General features: G+C 45.0%; 1 protein-coding gene across 11 annotated transcripts in view; it reads left to right on the forward strand.

Moving 5' to 3' along the window:
• Positions 1–21135, forward strand: part of arhgap12a (Rho GTPase activating protein 12a) — a 261188-nt gene that overhangs the window by 1286 nt on the left and 238767 nt on the right. The gene's annotated exons all lie outside the window — the stretch shown is intronic.

The following is a 21135-nucleotide window of genomic DNA, read 5'->3' on the forward strand; positions in this document are numbered from 1 at the left end:
CTGCATGCCCTTGGACTGTGGGGGAAACCGGAGCACCCGGAGGAAACCCACGGGGAGAACACGCAAACTCCGCACAGAAAGGCCCTCACCGGCCACGGGGCTCGAACCCAGACCTTCTTGCTGTGAGGTGACAGCGCTAACCACTACACCACCGTGCCGCCATAATATATTTCTATAAAGTGTAATATAGTATAATTATTTTAAAGTGTGTTAAAAGGGTTAGCGTGAAAGCATGATGTTGGTATACTTTTTATATATTAACAAAAAGTACAATTTTTGTAAGTACATTTTCAATATACTATTGAAAATATGAATATACTTTAAATACAATAAAGTACATTTATTTTTCACCAGGGGAAGTATTGCAAACACGTCGTTCACCTCGTCTTGAAATCCGTCTCACTAAAGTTTACAAAATAATGTTATGTTTAATGCATTTTATACTTAAAATAATTTCCAGAAGATTCTTCAACATGTTTCGATTTTCAGAATATTTAGAATTGCATCTTGATCTGTCCGTGACTACTAGCTGCTGCATAAAACCTTTTTCAGTTATATAGCAAATGCACTCACTGGCCACTTTAATAGGGGCACCTTGTGTGAGGTCACTGATTTTTTTTCTTTCTTTCTTCAAGTGATGCAGCTAAAACACCACACACTTCATTGCTGAATAAGTTTCCTGCCACCTGGCCTTTTCAGACAGTTCCTTGTGAATAATAATCTATCAGGACTTGTACAACAGGCACCTTCACTACAGAAAACCATTTTCCCCTGTTATCTGAGGAGACCGCATCTAGGAGGGCACAGTGACTGTGTAGTGAATGTCTAGATTTGTATGTAAGTACAGGGACTGCCTGGCCAAAAAGAATCACTGCATTTAAATAAGCAAATACTTTAGAGCCTTTGATTTGGATAATTAAAAATAATTTAATTCATATTTATCTGTATAGCAGTTTTAACAGTGGGCATTGTCACAAAGCAGCTTTAAATAAATTCTGGATATAATTTTTATTTCCCGCTGGCCGAAAGGCCCAAAGGGGGATTATGTCATGGCGATGTCTGTCTGTCTGTCTGTCTGTCTGTCCCAGGACAGGGTACTCACCTTCCGGAATCAACTCCTCTCTCAATTTTTTGAGGAATTTCATGAAACTTGGCAGAAGGCTTTGTTATAGGACAGTAATACGCATATTGCAGTTTCGTTTGCAATATATTGTAGTGGGGGATATTGTGCTCTCAGAGCAGTCTTGTGGGTTTTTTTTTTTTATTATACCAACACAGACTACAATATAGCAAAACAAAGACAATAGTGCATAGACAATGCATATAAGATGTGTAATGGACCAAGGGAAGAGGTAGATTTTTAAAGTGCAAATTAAATCCGTGAGTGATTTATACAGTATCAGTGATTTGTAGTATATACGTCCCTACTCATTCATAGGCTTTTTTTGTATAACCATTTTGTACACTGCAGAATAATACTGAAGACACCAAAACTCTGAAACAACACATGGAACTGTGTGACATAAGGGGTGTTCACACGGCAACTTTTACTCCGGTGTAGCACCGGGGCTGCCCCGGTAGAGCGTTCACACGGTACAAAGTTATACCAGTGTAGCCCCTGAAAGCTGCTTAAACCGGTGCAAATCTAACCCTGCTCGGGAGGTGGTTTAAGAAATTTACTCCGGAGTAAATGCTAGTTTGCGGGGCAGCACCAGTATAAAATGGGACGTCTGAACGCTACAGGGGTAGACTCGCTACGCGTGAGGAGAGTTGATTGCATACGGGCATTGCATAATTTGCATCCTGGTATTTTGCGCTTCCAAAATGGCAAATATCAACAACAGAACTGCGTGTCTTCCAGTGTTGCCAGATTGGGCGGTTTTAAGGGCATTTTGGCGGATTTGAACATATTTTGGGCTGGAAAACGTCAGCAGTATCTGGCAACACTGGTGTCTTCATCCACGTTGTTTTCCCGGCGCTTGGTGATGCCATGACAACCGGGAAAAGGAAGTACATTTTCACGCATGCGCATATTTCATTTCCGCATTATTACTATTGTGTAGCACGGTTGCAAAAACTGCCGTGTGAACGCCAGTGGGGCTGCACCGGTGCTAACACGCTTCTCTCTAGTAAGCAGGTTTGTGACGTGTGAACGCTCCACAAAATTTACACCGGTGTAAGATATATCGCAACAAAATGCATTGGTGCAGCATCGATGCAAATATGTGCCATGTGAACACCCCTATAAAGTGTTTACATTTAAAAAAAAAAAAATTTTAGTCTTCAAAATAGCCACCATTTACCCCCCCCCCCCCCCCCCCACACACACACACACACACACAAGCTACAGGAATGACAGACTGTATAAGAAATAAGGAGATATAAAACAACTAGAACAACAGAGATAATAGAAATGAGTAATGGCAAAAAACAGTTAAGATAAACCAAAAACGGATTAAAAAAGGGGGGGAAAAAACCTTGTAATACTTATACAATACTTGCAATGCAAAATGACATCAGGAGAGAGAGCAAAACCCTGTCAACCCCCAGCCACCGATGAAGCAGGCAGGCGCCCGATGCAGACACGGCAACCACCAACGGGCACACGTTGCCACACCCAGCACCCCAGATAGACCAATACGGCAGCAAACGTGAGAGTAGAGCTGGCACCAGTGCATAGCTTTGTCCTCACCTTGCACTCTGACTACCTCAGGCCATCTCTCCAACAGCTCAGTGCCAGTAAGCACCATCGGCTGACAGGTGGTTCACAGTATACAGGGCACGGTTGGTGCTCCAGGCATTTGCACCCTCTTCCAGGAGCATTTTTTTCCCCTTTCTGCTGTCAACAGGCAGCCATGCCGAGTCGTTAGGTGAGAAGAGTGTGGACCTGAGCTGTGCATTATTAGATATTAGCACTATGGTTCCGCAGCAGGTGTACAGTGCTTGTGTGGCCTAACGGAATCATAACATAAAGCAGGTAAAGGTCTGGACTGAATCTGCCACACATTGATGCCCAGCTTCACCAGCCCACGTACCCCCTCAGCTAGGCTCATCTGAGCTGCCAGATGCAGCAGTGTGCACCACCGGCCACACCAGTGCCCGCCCACCAAGCCATCAGCTGGGAGATGGTAGCGCATCAATTTAATTGGCCCTACGCTTGTTAAGAAAACATAATAATAATAATAATAATAATAATAATGTTCAAGGTGTGTGGTCATTACTCTTTAATAAGACTTGTTTGTTTACCAATTTTTCCTTGTTCTTGCCAAACTTGGAAAAAATCTGAACAAAGTTGGCTGGTCCTGTTGCCTTTCTTTGGTACTTCTGGAGCTAAGGTGACATTCAATCCATAATTAGGTAAAATATTAAAAGTTTCATGCTCTATATGTAATTTAGAGCAGCAAGACAGATAAACAAGATAATAAATGGAACTAATATATAGATTTAGGCACTGCCTAAAAGCGGAGCTCCCATCTGTTTCTGGGTTGTAGAATTTTCTTATCATAGCCAGCCTCTTTTGTTTTATTTCTTTACTCTTATAGTTACTATACTGTTTCCTTATGTTATACAAAACGTTGGGTGACAAGTTACTTACTACTATACTGTCCTGACAACTACTCTGTTTCACGCTTCACTACTCACTTCACTAGTTGTTGGGTTTTCTGTGGTGGCAGACAGGCACGCACGCACAGGACCGAAACCATCAGAAAACAACTCGATGGGTTACTCACTACTTAGCTGTTGGGTTTCCTATGGTGGCAGGCACGCGCGCACAGGACCGAAACCATCAGAAGAAAACTCGATGGGTTTCTTTATGTATCCACACTCCATGCCTATGGGGCTCCGCTAGGCCCGCGCAGGAGCTCTGCTAAAAATTTCATGACTGCTATTGCCACAGGCTCCTGCTACTACTGCATGAAGTAAACAATATTCGTAAGTGCGTTTTAAAGTGTTAAAGTGCACTGTTGAGTGAAAACTACACTGTGTGGTAATACTATAATCTGTTTATCCAGCACAAAGTGGGTGTTTGTTCTCACTGCTCTGTATACAGGGTGTCCGCGGGGTTTTAAAAAGTATTAAAAAGTGATAAATCAAAAACGCAAAATTTAATGGCCTTAAAAAGTGATAAATTTGGTCAAAAGGTATTATTTTTAAAGAATAGGTATTATTTTTTTCTTTTGGACAATGACTGGTTTCATTTTGATGAAATAGGCAAAATAAAATAAATCCTTTCTTGCTTGCGCCGCTACTTCAAAAATGAATGTGTGATATGAACTTGATATTGACATCATATCAATGCATTGTATTCATTGGTCGATAGAAATCTGAAATCGTCTGCGTGCGCATAGCTAAGTCCAAGTGGAGACGGAAAGCAGTGCTAAGTGAACCAGTAGCTCTTCATCGAATTCTAGCGGGTGGCAAAAAGTTTAGAAATGGGGAAATGTAAGTTTTCCCGATCCTGGCTCCGGGATCCAAGCTTTCAAGCTTGGATAAGGCCTGTCGTCGGGAACGACAGGCAGGCATACTGTAAAGTATGCCTCAAAGTCATTAATATTAATTGGATGGGGGCTAATGCGCTCAGGTCGCACATGAAGTCGGAGAAACACGTCAGGGGAATGCGCGGTCGTGGGCAGCAACAGTCTATCACCTCGACAGCTAGCACTAGTGCTAGTGCTATACCAACGTCGTGACATTCACGAAAATCCATTGGAATCAATTGGAAATATTTTACTCGCAAGCCATCAACGAAGCTAACGCCCAAGAACATGACGATGATTCCAACGTCGAATCAACGCCCTTTTGCTATCTGGGTCCGTATGCGGTTGAGGTCATATTAATAATTCACACTGGAAAAAGAGACCATTGTTCTTAAGAAAACAAAACGTTATAAGTATGAAAAAATAATTAACCACCAAACACAACAATAATTTTCACACATGGTATATATCAGTTACACACTTTTATAAAGGTAAAACGAAGGGTTTTATTTTTCAAATAAAGAAGTTTGGTGGCATTTTCTACTCCGTCCGCCATGTTTCTAAACGGTATTTTTTTATTGTCTACGCACGTGTAACAGAAAAGGCTTTCCATTATGATGTCTGTCTCCACCTGTGTGCGTTTGCGCTGCCCCTTGTTAATTTGGTGATTGACACTTCAGCTGCACCCGGTTAACTGCGGTCAGCGCAAACGCACGCAGGTGGAGACAGACATCATAACGGAAAGCCTTTTCTGTTACACACGCTTTATTCACTTGGCCAATTTGTTAGACTTAGAGTTTTCGGCTCTTTAAACGGAAAAGCGGAGTTTACGGGGATATTTTTCTTACGCGCCCGAAACGGATGGATTTGAAATGTAAACAAGAACAGTGCCTGGTTTTCTCGGGTTTCTATAATGACGTACGTCATTCCGCAGTCTGTACGTCAAATCTCTTCTTTTGTAGTATTTGTAGCTGTCGCCGAATGGTTGGAAGTCAGTCTTCAAGAAGGTTGTAAGTTTAAATCCAGTACCATTCCATCACTTAAATGAAGCAAATCACCCCACCTCACATTGTTACTGTAACTAATGCCCTGTTGCGAAATATGCAACCGAGTCTCCTGGATAATGGTAATGATGTAAGTAAGTGTTGGATGACAAAATCTATGTGCATGTCACAAAATCTTTCTGATTGATACTTGGTGCAATTCGATGTCGTGGTGGTTGTAAAAAAAATCTGAAGGTAGTAAAAAAAGGTATTAAATGGTAGTAAATTGACTCAAAGATTGGTGTATATACCCTGGTATAGCGTTAGCCCAGTTAGTTCAGTAAGGCACACAGCTGTCTCTCCAGGTTTCTCATAACACACCAGTTCGTTCCAGTAATCACTAATAAACTGATTCTCTCTGCTCTGGAGAATACTATATTTAAACCCTAGCTAAGTAAGCCACTTTATTTTTCTATCCTCTGTCTGCCAAAAGTTGGTGCTGCCTCCTGCATGCATGCTCCTCATCAGCAAGACTTCATTTTGAAGTGTAGCGACTCACAAGTGAGCTTTCTGGTGCCCCAACGTTGCCACAACAAGCAGCCAATCAGCGTTAAGCTTTCATACAGTGTAGCTGATGTGATTGAAAGTCAAGGCCATAAAGCCGCCTCAAGTACACAAACACGGTAAAAAAACACAAAATAACCATAGGAAAGAAAAGTTCTTGGAAAATAGGAACTCTACTAGCATTGTTGGCTGAGGAACTTTGGAAAGTAACTGGCGCCAGGCTGATCATAGCCAGATTTTGCACTGGGCGCCGGCCCTTAATGAAGCCCCTGTATATGGATTTAATCTAATAATTACCAAAGTGTTTAATGTGTTTCTGGCTACAATTCTTTTAACCCTAACTGATGTGGTGAGTAGCTTCTTACTTCTTAAACAACCATGTCAGAAGTCTTATCCAGGTGATTTCTCACAAAATATTTGATTTCAGAGATTTCAAGCATGAAATTTTTTAAAATACTTTTTAGGCATTTTAACAAGGTCTGAAGTGTTGATCAATAAATAATATAATAACTTAAACAATTTAACATCTTTTTGAACATATTTTCCTTAAAAAGTATTTAAAAAATCTCATTACCTCAACAGTCTGAAAATGGCAAGAAAATTAGGAAAGCGAATACATTAAAAAAGATTAACAGTTGTGCACAGTTACTTGAAACTCTGAAATATATTTTTAAATTAACATTTTTATTTTGACAGATTTCTCTTATGATCGCAACACCTTCTGCAATCTACAACCTAATGTTTTTTTTTTTTTTTTTAATATTTCACCTGACACATTTTCAAAATAATGTGACAAATATGAAGGAACCAGAGCGTATAGATTCTGCACATGCATTTAAAAGCAAGCTACTATTTTCACATTTATTAAATTAACATTAAAAGAACACCTGTTGACAAATGCGCAAATTACCGGTCAGTGTCCACTGGTTCGGCTTTATTTCCCACACTGTTATGTCGATGCATGAAGTTCCCACGCCCTGTTCAAATCCAACAGGACTCGCCCAGCTTGCTTTTCACTGCATTCGTGTCACGAGCAAAAAAAAAAAAACCTATCGGACCTACTATTAAATATAAATTTATACCATAAACTCTTCAGCTCAATTCCACATAATGATTTATTTTTTAAAAACCTTATTAATTAAATAAAAACGGTGGGCATATCTCAGGATCTGCAATAATCTTTTTTTTTTTCGGGACGGGGGCGCATGCTTGGTGCGCACCCCCTTAAATCCACACTGGGTATCTCACTCGGTAATCATAGTGATGGCTAAAATTAGACTTACCTGTGGTTCGAAGCCTTTTTGAAAACCAGGCATCTAACGTGCTGCTCCGCTTCCTAGTTGCCATTTCTGTCCATGTGGTAGCATGGCTCAATCACAGTACACAAAACGTTGTCAACCCCTTGTCAGCCAATCAGATTACATCTTCGTTATAGCGCACGGCAGCGTAATGGCTGCCTTTATTTCCTACAGACGTGTTTGTATCTGGCCATTATTTAGTTGAATAAAACTTAGTTTCACATCGCGTGCTGCTCAGTTTTGTACAGATATGTAAACAAATTTTTTTCAATTTATTTATTTTTACTTGGTGAAAAATGGATGGCGGCAAACCCTACTACTTTTTCCCTGATGTGGGATGAATAAAGTGAATCTAATCTAATCTGCAGACGGTGATTTGGCACCGCCGACCGGCTGCTTTTGAGACCTCTGGAAGCACATGAAACAATGCACCCATCATGCACAGTGGCCAATGTACAAGCTTCTGGAGGCAGTGCTCTGATCTAAGGTTGCTTCAGTTGGTCAGGTCTAGGCTCAGCATTGTGTTATCAAGAATCAGCAGTTTCTGAAATGCTCAAATCAGCATGTCTGGCACAATCAACCATACCACAGTCACTCACTGAGATCCATTTTTTTCCTCATTTTTTTCCCTCATTCTTGATGTTTGATATGAACATTAACTGAAGCGCTTGATCTGTATCTGCATGATTTTATGCATTGTGCTGCTGCCACGTGATTAGCATATTGGAAAATTGCATGAAAGAACAGGTGTTTGTATTAAATTGGCTGGTGAGTGTATATTGCTATATGTACTTCAGTCATAGTGCACTCTTAGAGATGGTCTTTTGTAACTTGTGTCAAGGGTAGTATCTGTAATGAAGGTGCCTGCTGTGTAGGTCCTGGATGATATAATAATAATTTATTATTATTGTTGTTTCGGCGGCACGGTGGTGTAGTGGTTAGCGCTGTCGCCTCACAGCAAGAAGGTCCTGGGTTCGAGCCCCGGGGCCGGCGAGGGCCTTTCTGTGTGGAGTTTGCATGTTCTCCCCGTGTCCACGTGGGTTTCCTCCGGGTGCTCTGGTTTCCCCCACAGTCCAAAGACATGCAGGTTAGGTTAACTGGTGACTCTAAATTGACCGTAGGTGTGAATGTGAGTGTGAATGGTTGGTTGTCTGTGTCTATGTGTCAGCCCTGTGATGACCTGGCGACTTGTCCAGGGTGTACCCCGCCTTTCACCCGTAGTCAGCTGGGATAGGCTCCAGCTTGCCTGCAACCCTGTAGAAGGATAAAAGCGGCTAGAGATAATGAGATGAGATGAGATATTGTTGTTTCCCGTTATTTCAAACAGATCTCATGTCGTAATTTGACAGTCAGGAGTGGGTCGTAAGAAATGACCATTGGTCTTGTCATTTCTTCACCTCTCTACATCGACAAAACCTTTCTTAGAATTCTGGTTGTCCCAAGCAGTGCTGTTTTCTGAAGCATCTCAGTTTGAATCACAGTCCCAATTTTACCCAGACATTTTTGGATTTTGTCTGTCACTGTTCCAAGAGTTCCCACAACAGGAGCAACTAATTTCTTAAGCCCCGACAAGTGTGCTACCTCATATTTCGTATTGATACCTTTCCAACTTCTGTCTTTCTTTCTCAACTACCCTTGTATACCCTGGTACTGCTATGTTAATAATCCAACACTGTTTGTCTTCCTTCTGGACAATAATGATGTCTGGCTTTCTTGCTTCAATTACATTATCACATTGCACAGTGAAGTTCCAGAGCAGCTTTACACATTACTGCAAGTGATTTATGCTCATACCACTTTTCTGCTCTCTCCAGTTTGTATTTACCACATAGCATTGAGTGTACAATACTTGCGATATTATCATGTTTGTACTCTTTGTGCTAACATGCTGCATTCACTTACTATGTGTCTCACAGTCTCCACACATTCTGCACAACACAGAATCCACACTTTTGTCAGTATGATATTTGTTGGTTCTCAAGGCTTGCTCTTGTTCTGCACATACTAAAGATTCTGTTCCTTCCTTCAAGTCTCCTTTCTTCATCCATGCCCGTGTTTCCATTTTATCAAATTTCCCCTTTTATGCTCCTTATCCATATCCCTGAGAAAGGTGAAAGATAAGATGTATAAGACAGTAGTGAGACCAGCTGTGATGTATGGATTGGAGACCGTACCCTTAATGAAGAGACAGGAGGCAAAGTTGGAGGTGGCAGAGTTGAGGATGTTAAGGTTTGCGATGGGAGTGACAAGGTTGGACAGGATAAGGAACGAGCACATCAGAGGGACAGCACATGTGGAGAGCTTGGGAATTAAGCTAAAAGAGATGAGACTGAGATGGTATGGGCACATCCTGAGGAGAGATGCAGAGCATGTTGGAAGGAGAATGTTGAGGATGGAGCTGCCAGGCGCACGAAAATGAGGAAGGCCAAAGAGGAGCTACATGGATGTGGTGAGAGAGGACATGAAAGTTAAGTTTGTTTGTTTGTATAGCGCTTTTAACAATAGACGTTGTCCCAAAGCAGCTTTACAGAATCTGAATGACTCAAGACATGAGCCAATTTTATCCCTAGTCTATCCCCAATGAGCAAGCCCGTGGCGATGGTGGCAAGGAAAAACTCCCCCAGACAACACAAGGAAGAAACCTCGAAAGGAACCAGACCCAAAAGGGAACTCATCCTCACCTGGACAACAACAGACAACATGACTATAACATTAACAGCTTTAACATGAAGTCAGTTTCGTTGATGTTATAATTCTTCATTAATGGAAACTTGAGTGCAAAACTGTTTGACAACCGCCAGTCCCAAAGTTAGCAAGCCAACTGTAGTCCTCAGCCACAAAAGCATTACTGTAAGTGTCCAGAGCATCTTTCAAGTGTGACTTTCAACTGTCCATATGGGGCCATCCTCCACAGGAGCGATGTGATGAGACTCCAACCAGACATAGGGCATCAGGATGGATCAAGCAGGTCCGAGGAGCAGAAGAGGTCAGCACCTCGATCCCAGGATTGACATGTAACTCAGAGTAGGGTTGGGCGGTATCCAAATTTTGATACCTTTAAACCGTCTCTGTGTTTTCCCGGGGTATACGGTATTACCGAGAAAAAAATATTTTGTTTCGGCCTACTGTGTAACGTGCGCCTATGCCTCAAATGTACTATTTAAAAGCAGCATAGCGAATTGTGTGCACTGTGGTATGGATTAAGCAGCAAAGCGAATTTTGTGCATTAAGTAGGGTTGCCACATCTGAGTTGTAAAAAACCGGGACTCGGCGGTCGCGCCTGCGCGCACGTACGAGCGCGGGGGTTGAGGGCTGCGGACACGCACATCTACGATGCCTTATGTGAATGTTCACGTTTAAAAATAAAACAGTTCAACTGGTGCAGTTAGGCGTTTAGTTAAAATTCATTTTGTCTTCTTAACCCTTAAATGGGCACTACCACAAATATTATTACAAAAAATAAGTTCATATAGGAATGATCTTATTTGGACGCCAATTTTTTTTTAAACAAATATTTAATAGTAGGCTAACAGCCCCCTGAAGAGTCTCTCCTCCCATTCCGTTTCCAAATCAAAATAATACAAATATAATCAATATAATTTCTCTCAGTCTGCTTCGTTGTTGTTTTAGCCTTTTCTCTGGAGAACTGAACTTTAAAAGTTAGACTACCGTATCATACCAAATAGCCCTAATCCTTTGTTTTAATCACAAGAGAGAGGTGCTATGTTATTGGGACAACTGATTTATTCATTTCTCACGCCAGTGTTCAGGCATTCTTTTTTGATATATTTAATGATTTATTTAATGATTCATTTATTGATGAAATTGGCCCAGGCTTTAGAACCAGCCTTTATCAGAATCAGAACATAGGAAGTAGACAGCCAGCCTACTCGCGCACCGACCAAGGGAACTCTCACCTATTGTTTGGTATTACGGTATTCCAGTATCTTTGATTTCGCGCGGCCGCCGTTGTATTGACCACGATCACCTAGCAACGGCGACTGGCTGCGTGCGCAAACATTCGGTGAGGCCACACAAGTAGCTGCCTACAATATGCCCGCTTACGTGAAAACTATTAATATGTTAAGTGGCTGCGAGAAACATTAATGATTTGTGTTTATTTCAATGGGGATAATGTGAGGAAGTAAAAAAACCGGGACAAAACGTGTCCCGGGAAGGTTATTCCATTTTCCTGGACATTTTCCACAAAAAACCGGGACAATCCCGGAAAAACCTGGACGTGTGGCAACACTAGCATTAAGAGATATTTCAAAGCATCACGCAACTCTTCCTTCATCTGTCAGACTCCAAAATGTCACGCAGGGTTGCCATGGTAACGACATAAACAACCCTGCACGCGATGAGAACTTCTTTAGGAAATTGATAGAATTAGTGAAAATACGATCACACAGTTATTCGGGACGATCTTCAATTTATTATTTTATATTATGACCTCATGTACTCCATATTTATTTAGATATTATATATTTTTTTTAAATGACGGTAATGAGACCGATACCGTTGGTACTTTTGGATACCTCGGGATACCTTACCGTAATACCGCCCAACCCTAACTCAGAGGGACAGATTTGGGGGGAGAAGAAGAGAGAGAAAACACAGGTTGTTAGGTATGCCCAATGTCACCTGAATAAGTAGGTACAGTATACATATTGCACTGAGTACAAGCAGGGACTCCGGTAAAACTAACTATGACAGCATAACTAAAAGGAGAGAGCCAGAAGGTAACACAGGCATGAGGGAGCCCTGGGACACAAAGCAGCCAGCCACTACACTGTCGTCAAACTTGAGTGAGCAAGCAAGTGGGGGACTGACAGCATCCATACACCCCAGTTTACCAAAACACACTCTCTGAGGACCCTCCAGATCTACACCTTTACCTCATAAACACCATTAACAAAAGGCTTGACTAAACAGATATGTTTTCAGCCTAGACTTAAATGATGAGACTGTGTCTGATTCCTGAACACTACTTGGAAGGCTGTTCCATAACTGTGGGACTTTGTAAGAAAAGGCTCTGCCCCCTGATGTAGCCTTCACTATACAAGGTACCAGCAGATAGCCTGCACCTTTCGATCTAAGTAGGCGTGGCGGGTCATAAAGGACCAGATGTTCACTCAGGTACTGTGGTGCGAGGCCAATCAGTGCTTTAAAGGTCAATAGTAGTATTTTATAATCAATACGAAATTTGATTGGGAGCCAATACAGTGTGGATAAGACGGGTGATGTGATCATATTTTTTGGTTCTAGTAAGGACTCTTGCTGCTGCATTTTGAACTAACTGGAGCTTGTTTATGCACTTATTGGAACATCCAGACAGTAAGGCATGACAGTAATCCAACCTGGAGGTAATGAAAGCATGAACTAGTTTTTCTGCGTCGTGTAGTGACGTTTAAATTTATCTTAGCAATATTTCTGAGATGAAAGAAAGCTATCCGAGTAATGTTATCAATGTGAGTTTCGAATGAAAGACTGGGGTCAATGATCACCCCGAGGTCTTTTAAGCCAGTATCTCACTGGCCTGCAACAGCTTGCGAATGTCATTCGCGAGAGAGTTTCAAAAGTGTCTTGAAACATTCGTGGGGCTTCTCAGTTTCCTCACAGGAGTTGCAAAGTGTCGCTCCTTCATCGCTAAAATTTTGAACATGTTCAAAAAATTTGTGCTACAAAATTTCTCTCAAAATAGCCACAAATGCGTCGCTGGTGTCGCAAAGCCGTCGTGAACCTTTCTCAAATCAGTTTCCTTGAGGTTTCCTCTACTTCCCTGCCTGCTGAGGGAAAGCCGGGCTGCGACAGCCTGCAACTAGTTGGAGACACAACAATTGCGGTAAAATATGTGAATATCAATTCTAGGGGTGGGTATTGGCAAAGAAGTCACGATTCAATTCGAATCACGATTCACATGCTACGATGCGATACTATCACGATGCATCACGATTCTTGAATTATTGCGATGCATTGCGATATATTCAACATACTTCAGTGAAAATGTAAAAAAAAAAATAGAGCATAATTACCAGTGGCTGTGTACGATCTGGATAGTGTCTCCAATTGATGCATAACTCAGAGCAACTCAGTTCATAACTGAATTTATTGAAACGACTTTGGAGGTAGTTGCCATTAAAACAAATACTGTTTCCATACTTAACAAGTGGACACACTAATGACAAAAATTGCATAGGATTTATAAAACTAAAAATAATAAAAGAAAACTAATAGCAGCAGTTTTCATTTTCTTTGCAGCACCTGCAGTATGGGAGGACAAGGCAATAATAAATATCAAAATATATATACTATATTACTCAGTACATTAAATTATCATCATCATCATTATATTATTTGTTACATTACTTTACATTATATTTAAATGCCTTATGCATTTATAGTTTGTGGAGCATCCTCAAATTAGGAAACAATACACTCATTTAGCATATTTCTTTTAGCATGTTGTAGTACCGCAGCAGTTATGCCAGACTCGGTGAGTGTGCAGATGTCCTTCTCAGATTTATGTATTTCTGCAGACAGGAGTGCAGCGTGGATGGCAGGCTGTTGCTCTAAAAAGCGCTCAAGCATGTCGTGCGCGCTGTTCCAGCGAGATTTGTAAACAGAGTCGCAGTCACATATGATGTCTATGCAGAATGTCTAGGTCGCAGTAGCCCGCCGCCGGAAATGCCACTGGCATGAAGGCAGCGGGCGTCAAAAACTCCACGGCGACATCTACAGGACTGGAAGTTGTATTCTACTTGTTTTTAGCTGATGTTCGCCAACCTTTCATACAATTTTATTTATTCATTTTTTAAAATTAATAATCGATATTTGGCATCAAGAATCGATGCAGTATATCGTGAAAGTTAGTATCGCGATGCATTGTCATGACGATTATTTTGCACACCCCTAATCAATTCAGTGTGATTCCAAGTGAAAATTGTCGCTAATTCGCATATTTTATCACAATTGTTGTGTCTCCAACTAGTCGCGGGCTGTTTCAGCCCAGTGAGATACTACCCTTACTGCTGCACGTGAAGAAATAGAAAGGCCATCCAGAGTTACTGTGTAATCAGAAAACTTTTAGCTGCATGTGGTCTGAGTACAAGTACTTCAGTCTTGTCAGAGTTAAGCAGAAGAAAGTTAATAAGCATCCAGTGTCGAATGTCCTTCACACATTCCTCAATTCTATTAAGCTGGTGTCTCTCATCTGGTTTTGCAGAAACGTACAACTGTGTGTCATCAGCATAACAGTGGAAACTAATACAATGTTTATGAATAATATCGCCCAGAGGTAACCTATATCAAGAAAAAAGCAGTGGACCCAAGACAGAACCTTGTGGAACACCAAACTTTACCTCAGTATGTCTAGAAAAATCACCATTTACATCAACATACTGATGGCGATCAGTTAAATAAGGCCTGAGCCAGGAGAGGGCCGTTCCCGTAACTCCCACAACATTTTCTAGTCTATCCAGAAGAATGGAATGATCGATGGTATCAAATGCTGCACTAAGGTCAAGCAATACAAGCAGCGAGACACAGCCCTGATCAGACGCCAACAGTAGGTCGGCGTCTGATCAGGGCTGTGGCTCGCCCAACTACTTTAACCAGAGCTGTGTCTCACCCAACTACTTTAACCAGTAGTCTCCAACAACTACTTTAACCAGTGCTGTCTCTGTGCTATGATGAGGTCTAAATCCTGACTGATACATTTCATGGATGTTATTCCTATGTAAATATGAGCATAACTGCTGTGCCACAGCTTTTTCAAGGATCTTTGAGATAAAGGGGAGGTTTGATATTGGTCGATAATTGGACAGCTGACAGGGATCAAGGTCAGGTTTTTTGATCAGGGGTATGATAACTGCTAGCTTAAAGGATTTGGGTACATAGCCAATAATAAGAGAATAATTTATTTTTAGAAGCAGTTCAATTACTTCAGGTATTATCTGTTTGAATAGACGTGTAGGTAAGGGATCTAGGATACAAGTTGAGGCTTTTGATGCGGAGATTAATGGAAGTAATTCAATTTCTCTAAGGGGAGTAAAACATTCCAATTGCTGATCTGATAGTTATATTGTTAACTACAGGGTTACTTACATTGTCTGACCTTAAATTAGTAGTTTGAATTTTTTGTCGGATATTCTCAATTTTGTCATTAAAAAATTCATGAAGTCGTTGCTACTACATACTGCAGGTGTACGTGTGTCTATAGTGGACTTATTCCTGGTTAATTTTGCTACAGTATTAAATAGGAATCTAGGATTATTTTTGTTATCTTCTATTAAGGAGGAGAGATATGTTGATCTCGCAGCACTAAGAGCTTTTCTATACTTCAGGAAGCTCTCCTTCCACGTTAATTTGAATGCTACCAATTTTGTTTGATGCCATTTGTGTTCCAATTTTCGAGTGGTCTGTTTTAAAGTGTGTCATCATTATACCAAGGTACTAATTTTTTCTCTCTGATCATTTTCCTTTTAAGAGGAGCTACGTTGTCTAAAGTATAGTGGAATGTTGACTAAGCATTCAGTTGCCTGATCAAGTTCTGCAGGGGCTGACAGTGACCCAATCAAAGTTGATAACTCTGGGAAATAATTTATAAAGCTCTGTGCAGTAATTAACGTGAATGTACGTTTAATATAGTAGCGTGGTGAGGTGCATATATTATTACTCAGACATATTTTGAATGAGATGAGAATGATCGGAGAGAACTTCAGACTGTGGAAGTGTGACTATATTTTCTATGTTTAATCCGAATGTTAGTATTAGATCGAGGGTGTGACCACCATTATGGGTCCGTCCTAGGACATTCTGATTAACCCCTACTGAATCTAAAATGGACACACGCTGTTTTCAAAGGGTCTTCTGGGTTATCGAAGTGAATATGTAAGACTCCCTACGTGTGGGTGGAGCACAGAGGACGGCAGGACAGAGATCAGGTTTTATAAATTGGCTTTATTGCCACACTTTTCAGTCTAACAATATCACTCGCACAGACACACACAACCGGCGTCTGGTTCAGGGATGAGCTCCTTTCGCTCTCGCTCTCCCTCCTGATATAGGGCGCGGTCACTGGGAAGACACACAAACACAGGTTAATTGCTCTCAGGTGTCGTGATTCTGCCACTTACCTTCCCTGACTCCGCCCTCCTGTCACAGACCGGCGCTTGACCACGCCCCCGCTGCCACATACCCCCACCGCCCGACTCAGGCCGGGCGGCCATCCGGCCTGCAGCCGACCTCCCCCCCCCGACGGGAGAGGAAGTCCGCCACGACCATCTGCGCCCCCGGCCTGTGGACCACCTTGAAATTAAAGGGTTGGAGCGCCAGATACCAACGGGTGATCCGCACGTTGGCATCTTTCATGCGGTGGAGCCACTGGAGGGGCGCGTGGTCCGAACAGAGGGTGAAAGGGTGCCCCAGCAGGTAGTACCGGAGGGCGAGAACCGCCCACTTGATGGCCAGACACTCTTTCTCTATGGTGCTGTAGCACCCCTCACGCACCGACAGCTTCCTGCTGATATACAGGACAGGGCGGTCCTCCCCCTCCACCTCCTGGTACAAAACCGCCCTCTGTCCGACGCATCGGTCTGCAACATAAAGGGGAGAGAAAAGTCAGGGGAGTGTAGAAGTGGCCCCCCACACAGTGCAGCCTTTACCTCTGAGAAAGCCCGCTGGCACTGCTCCGTCCACTGTACCGGATCTGGTGCCCCCTTTTTAGTGAGATCAGTCAGCGGGCTGGTGACGTCCAAATAATTAGGTATAAACCTACGATAATAGCCAGCCAGCCCCAGGAACTGTCTCACCCCCTTTTTGGTCTTGGGCCTCGGGCAGGCCGCAATTGCTGCCGTCTTATTAATTTGGGGACGCACCTGCCCATTGCCCAAGTGGAAGCCCAGGTACCGTACTTCCACCCGCCCAATCGCACACTTCTTTGGGTTGGCTGTGAGCCCCGCTCGCCTCAGCGACCTAAGGACGGCCCTCAGATGTTCGAGGTGCTGCTGCCAGTCATTGCTATAGATGATGATGTCATCTAAATACGCTGCTGCATACGTGGCGTGAGGGCGGAGGACTCTGTCCATCAGCCGCTGAAACGTCGCGGGCGCCCCAAACAGCCCAAACGGAAGTGTGACGAATTGGTGTAAACCAAACGGTGTGGAAAAGGCCGTTTTTTCTCGGGATAGTGGAGTCAAGGGGATCTGCCAATATCCCTTCGTCAAATCCAGTGTCGAATAAAAGCGAGCAGTGCCGAGTCGATCGAGCAACTCATCAATACGAGGCATTGGGTACGCGTCGAATTTAGACACCGCGTTGACTTTCCTATAGTCCACACAGAACCGGACCGACCCGTCGGCCTTGGGTACCGGGCTGCTCCAGTCACTGTGGGACTCCTCGACGATGCCCATTTCGAGCATGGTCTGAAGTTCTTCCCGAACCACCTTTTTTTTGTGTTCGGGTAGTCTGTAAGGGCGGCTACGCACTACCACCCCCGGGGGTGTCTCTATGTGGTGCTCTATGAGGTTAGTGCGACCGGGCAGGGCGAGAACACATCCGAAAACTCGGTCTGCAACTGGGCGACCTCCGTGAGTTGGGTCGGGGAGAGGTGGTCTCCACAGGGGACCGGAGAGGTACGTGATGCCAATGTTCCTTTTTGAACCTCCGGCCCCAGCTCCGCCTTCTCCGGAACTACCGACACCAACGCCACGGGGACCTCCTCATTCCAGAGTTTAAGCAGATTGAGGTGGTAAATCTGTAGCGCCCCACCCCTGTCCGTTCGCCTCACCTCATAGTCGACATCCCCGACTCGCCGTGTGACCTCAAAGGGTCCTTGCCACTTGGCGATCAATTTGGAGCTCGACGTGGGCAACAGTACGAGTACCTTATCTCCCGGAGTGAACTCTCTAAGGCGCGTACCCTTGTTGTACAGGCGGGCTTGCCGTTCCTGGGCCTGCCGCAAATTCTCCTGAGTTAGGTGGGTGAGCGTGTGGAGTTTTGCGCGCAGGTCCATAACGTACTGAATTTCATTCTTACTTTGTGAAGGTCCCTCCTCCCAATTTTCCCGCAGCACGTCCAGGATGCCGCGCGGCTTACGCCCATATAATAATTCGAACGGGGAGAACCCCGTGGAGGCTTGGGGGACCTCTCGCACTGAGAACAGCAAGGGTTCGAGCCACTTATCCCAATTACGTGCGTCCTCACTTACGAATTTCTTAATATTTTTGAGGGTGCGGTTGAATCGTTCTACTAAACCGTCCATTTGTGGGTGATGCACACTGGTGTGGATCGGCTTAATCCCCAATAACCCATACAGTTCGCGCAGTGTTCGTGACATAAACGTAGTGCCTTGATCAGTCAGAATCTCTTTCGGGATTCCAACTCGGGAGATGACGCGGAAGCGTGCCTCTGCAATACTGCGTGCTGAGATATTGCGCAGGGGCACGGCTTCCGGGTATCGCGTTGCATAGTCCACCAGAACTAATATAAAGCGGTACCCTCGTGCTGACCGATCTAATGGCCCGACGAGATCCATCCCAATTCTCTCAAATGGGGTCTCGATTAACGGTAGAGGGCGCAAAGTCGCTTTTGGAATGGCCGCTGGGTTTACTAACTGGCATTCGCGGCATGCCGTACACCACCTACGGACATCGCCACGAATCCCCGGCCAATAGAATCGGGCCATTATTTGGGCGAGTGTTTTTTATCCTGCCCCAAGTGTCCAGCCATGGGATTAAAGTGAGCCGCCTGGAATACCAATTCCCGGCGGCTTTTCGGAATTAAAAGCTGTGTGACTCGCTCTTTAGTTTGAGTGTCCTGCGTCACTCGGTATAATCTATCCTTCATAATCGCGAAGTAGGGGAAGGACGGGGTGGCGTTCGGCTGGAGCGTTTGACCATCGATTACTCTCACTTGGTCAAACGCATGCCGCAGAGTCTCGTCTCGCGACTGCTCTAATGGGAAATCCGCGAGGGATTCCCCAATAGAGAGAGGAGGAGCCGGCGGCTCCTCACTCTGACGCGGAGATGACGTAGACGGCTCTGTGACAGCTGCTCCTGCCAAAGCGACACCGGGACCTCCCCCTGTCAAATGGCAGGACCCACTCTCTACTAGGTGCGTCATTAAACCCCGAAATCCCGGCCAATCAGTCCCCAAAATTAACGAGTGGGTAAGGCGAGGATTAACCGCCGCCTTCACTATACATTTTTCCCCTCTGAAAATAATGTGGACCGACACCAAAGGGTAGCTGTGAACATCCCTGTGCACACACAACACCTTCACCCCTTGTGCTCCCCCCAATGCCTCGTTTTGAACCAGGCTTTGGCGAATTGAGGTCTGATTACAACCAGAATCCACCAATGCCTGATATGTAGCCCCTTGGATACTCACCGGTATGCGATACACTCCGGCCCGATCGAGGGCGGCCTCTGGCGTGTCAGGGATCCGAACCACCGCGCCCACTTCCATTGCTGTGCACTGCTGATGAAGGTGGCCCGGCTCCCCGCAGCGCCAGCAAACCGGCCCGGGCTTACCCTCTGCACCGGTGATCTGGGGCTCACTCACCTGAGGTGGGGGAGAGACAGACACAGAAGGGAGAAACGGGAGGGCACCACGGGTGCGGCGGGCCGGCTGGGGTGGTGCTGGCCTCCGCGGTGGGGGAATGGGGTGAGGACGGGACACAGGAGGAGAGGGAGAGAGAGAGAAGAGGAGAGAAGAGACGATGCCATCTGCTGTCCTGCCGCTGGGACAGCCGCCAGATGATCCTCCGCCAGCTCGACTGCCTGATCCAGCGACGCCGGGCGGTGGCACTGGACCCACTCCGCGGTTCCGGCTGGTAAGCGGGTGATGAACTGTTCCAGTACCACCTGGTCGACGATTCCCTCGGCGTCGCGATTGTTGGCCCTCAGCCACCGCCAGCAGGCGTCCCGGAGCTGCTGGCCGAACGCGAACGGCCGGCCGACTTCCTCCAGTCGCAGCGCGCAGAAGCGCTAGCGCTGTTGCTCCAGTGTGCGCCCCACGCGCTGGAGGATGGCCCGGCGGAGGTCCGTGTAGGCCAGCCGGCAGTCGGCGGGGAGCTGTAGCGCGGCCAGCTGTGCCTCTCCCGTGAGCAGGGGGAGGAGGCGCGCCGCGCGCTGCTCCATCGGCCACCCCGAGGCTTCGGCGACCTGTTCAAACAACGTGATGAACGCCTCGGGGTCGTCCTGCGGGCCCATCTTGGTGACAATGAGGGGAGACGGGCCTGCGGCCGGAGCGCTGGTGGACCCCGCTGATGCGAGGAGATGCCGGAATGTCTCGCGATCTTCCTGCTGGGCCAGCACCAGGGCTTCGAAGCGCTGATCCTGCTCCTTTCGGAGCGTGACGAGTGCCTGGTGCTGGCTTTGCTGAGCGGTGGCGAGGGCGTGGACCAGATCGGCGAACGGGGAGGATTCCATGGGGCTGCTGGTTTGGTGCTCCACTGTCCCAGGTTTCGGCACCACTGTAAGACTCCCTACGTGTGGGTGGAGCACAGAGATCAGGTTTTATAAATTGGCTTTATTGCCACACTTTTCAGTCTAACAATATCACTTGCACAGACACACACAGCCGGCGTCTGGTTCAGGGATGAGCTCCTTTCGCTCTCGCTCTCCCTCCTGATATAGGGCGCGGTCACTGGGAAGACACACAAACACAGGTTAATTGCTCTCAGGTGTCGTGATTCTGCCACTTACCTTCCCTGACTCTGCCCTCCTGTCACAGACCGGCGCTTGACCACGCCCCCGCTGCCACAGAATATTAAAATCTCCGACAACTAAGGCATAAGCCCTATTCGCA

The sequence above is a fragment of the Neoarius graeffei genome, chromosome 23 (genome assembly GCF_027579695.1).
Source record: "Neoarius graeffei isolate fNeoGra1 chromosome 23, fNeoGra1.pri, whole genome shotgun sequence".
Taxonomy (NCBI): Eukaryota; Metazoa; Chordata; class Actinopteri; order Siluriformes; family Ariidae; genus Neoarius; species Neoarius graeffei.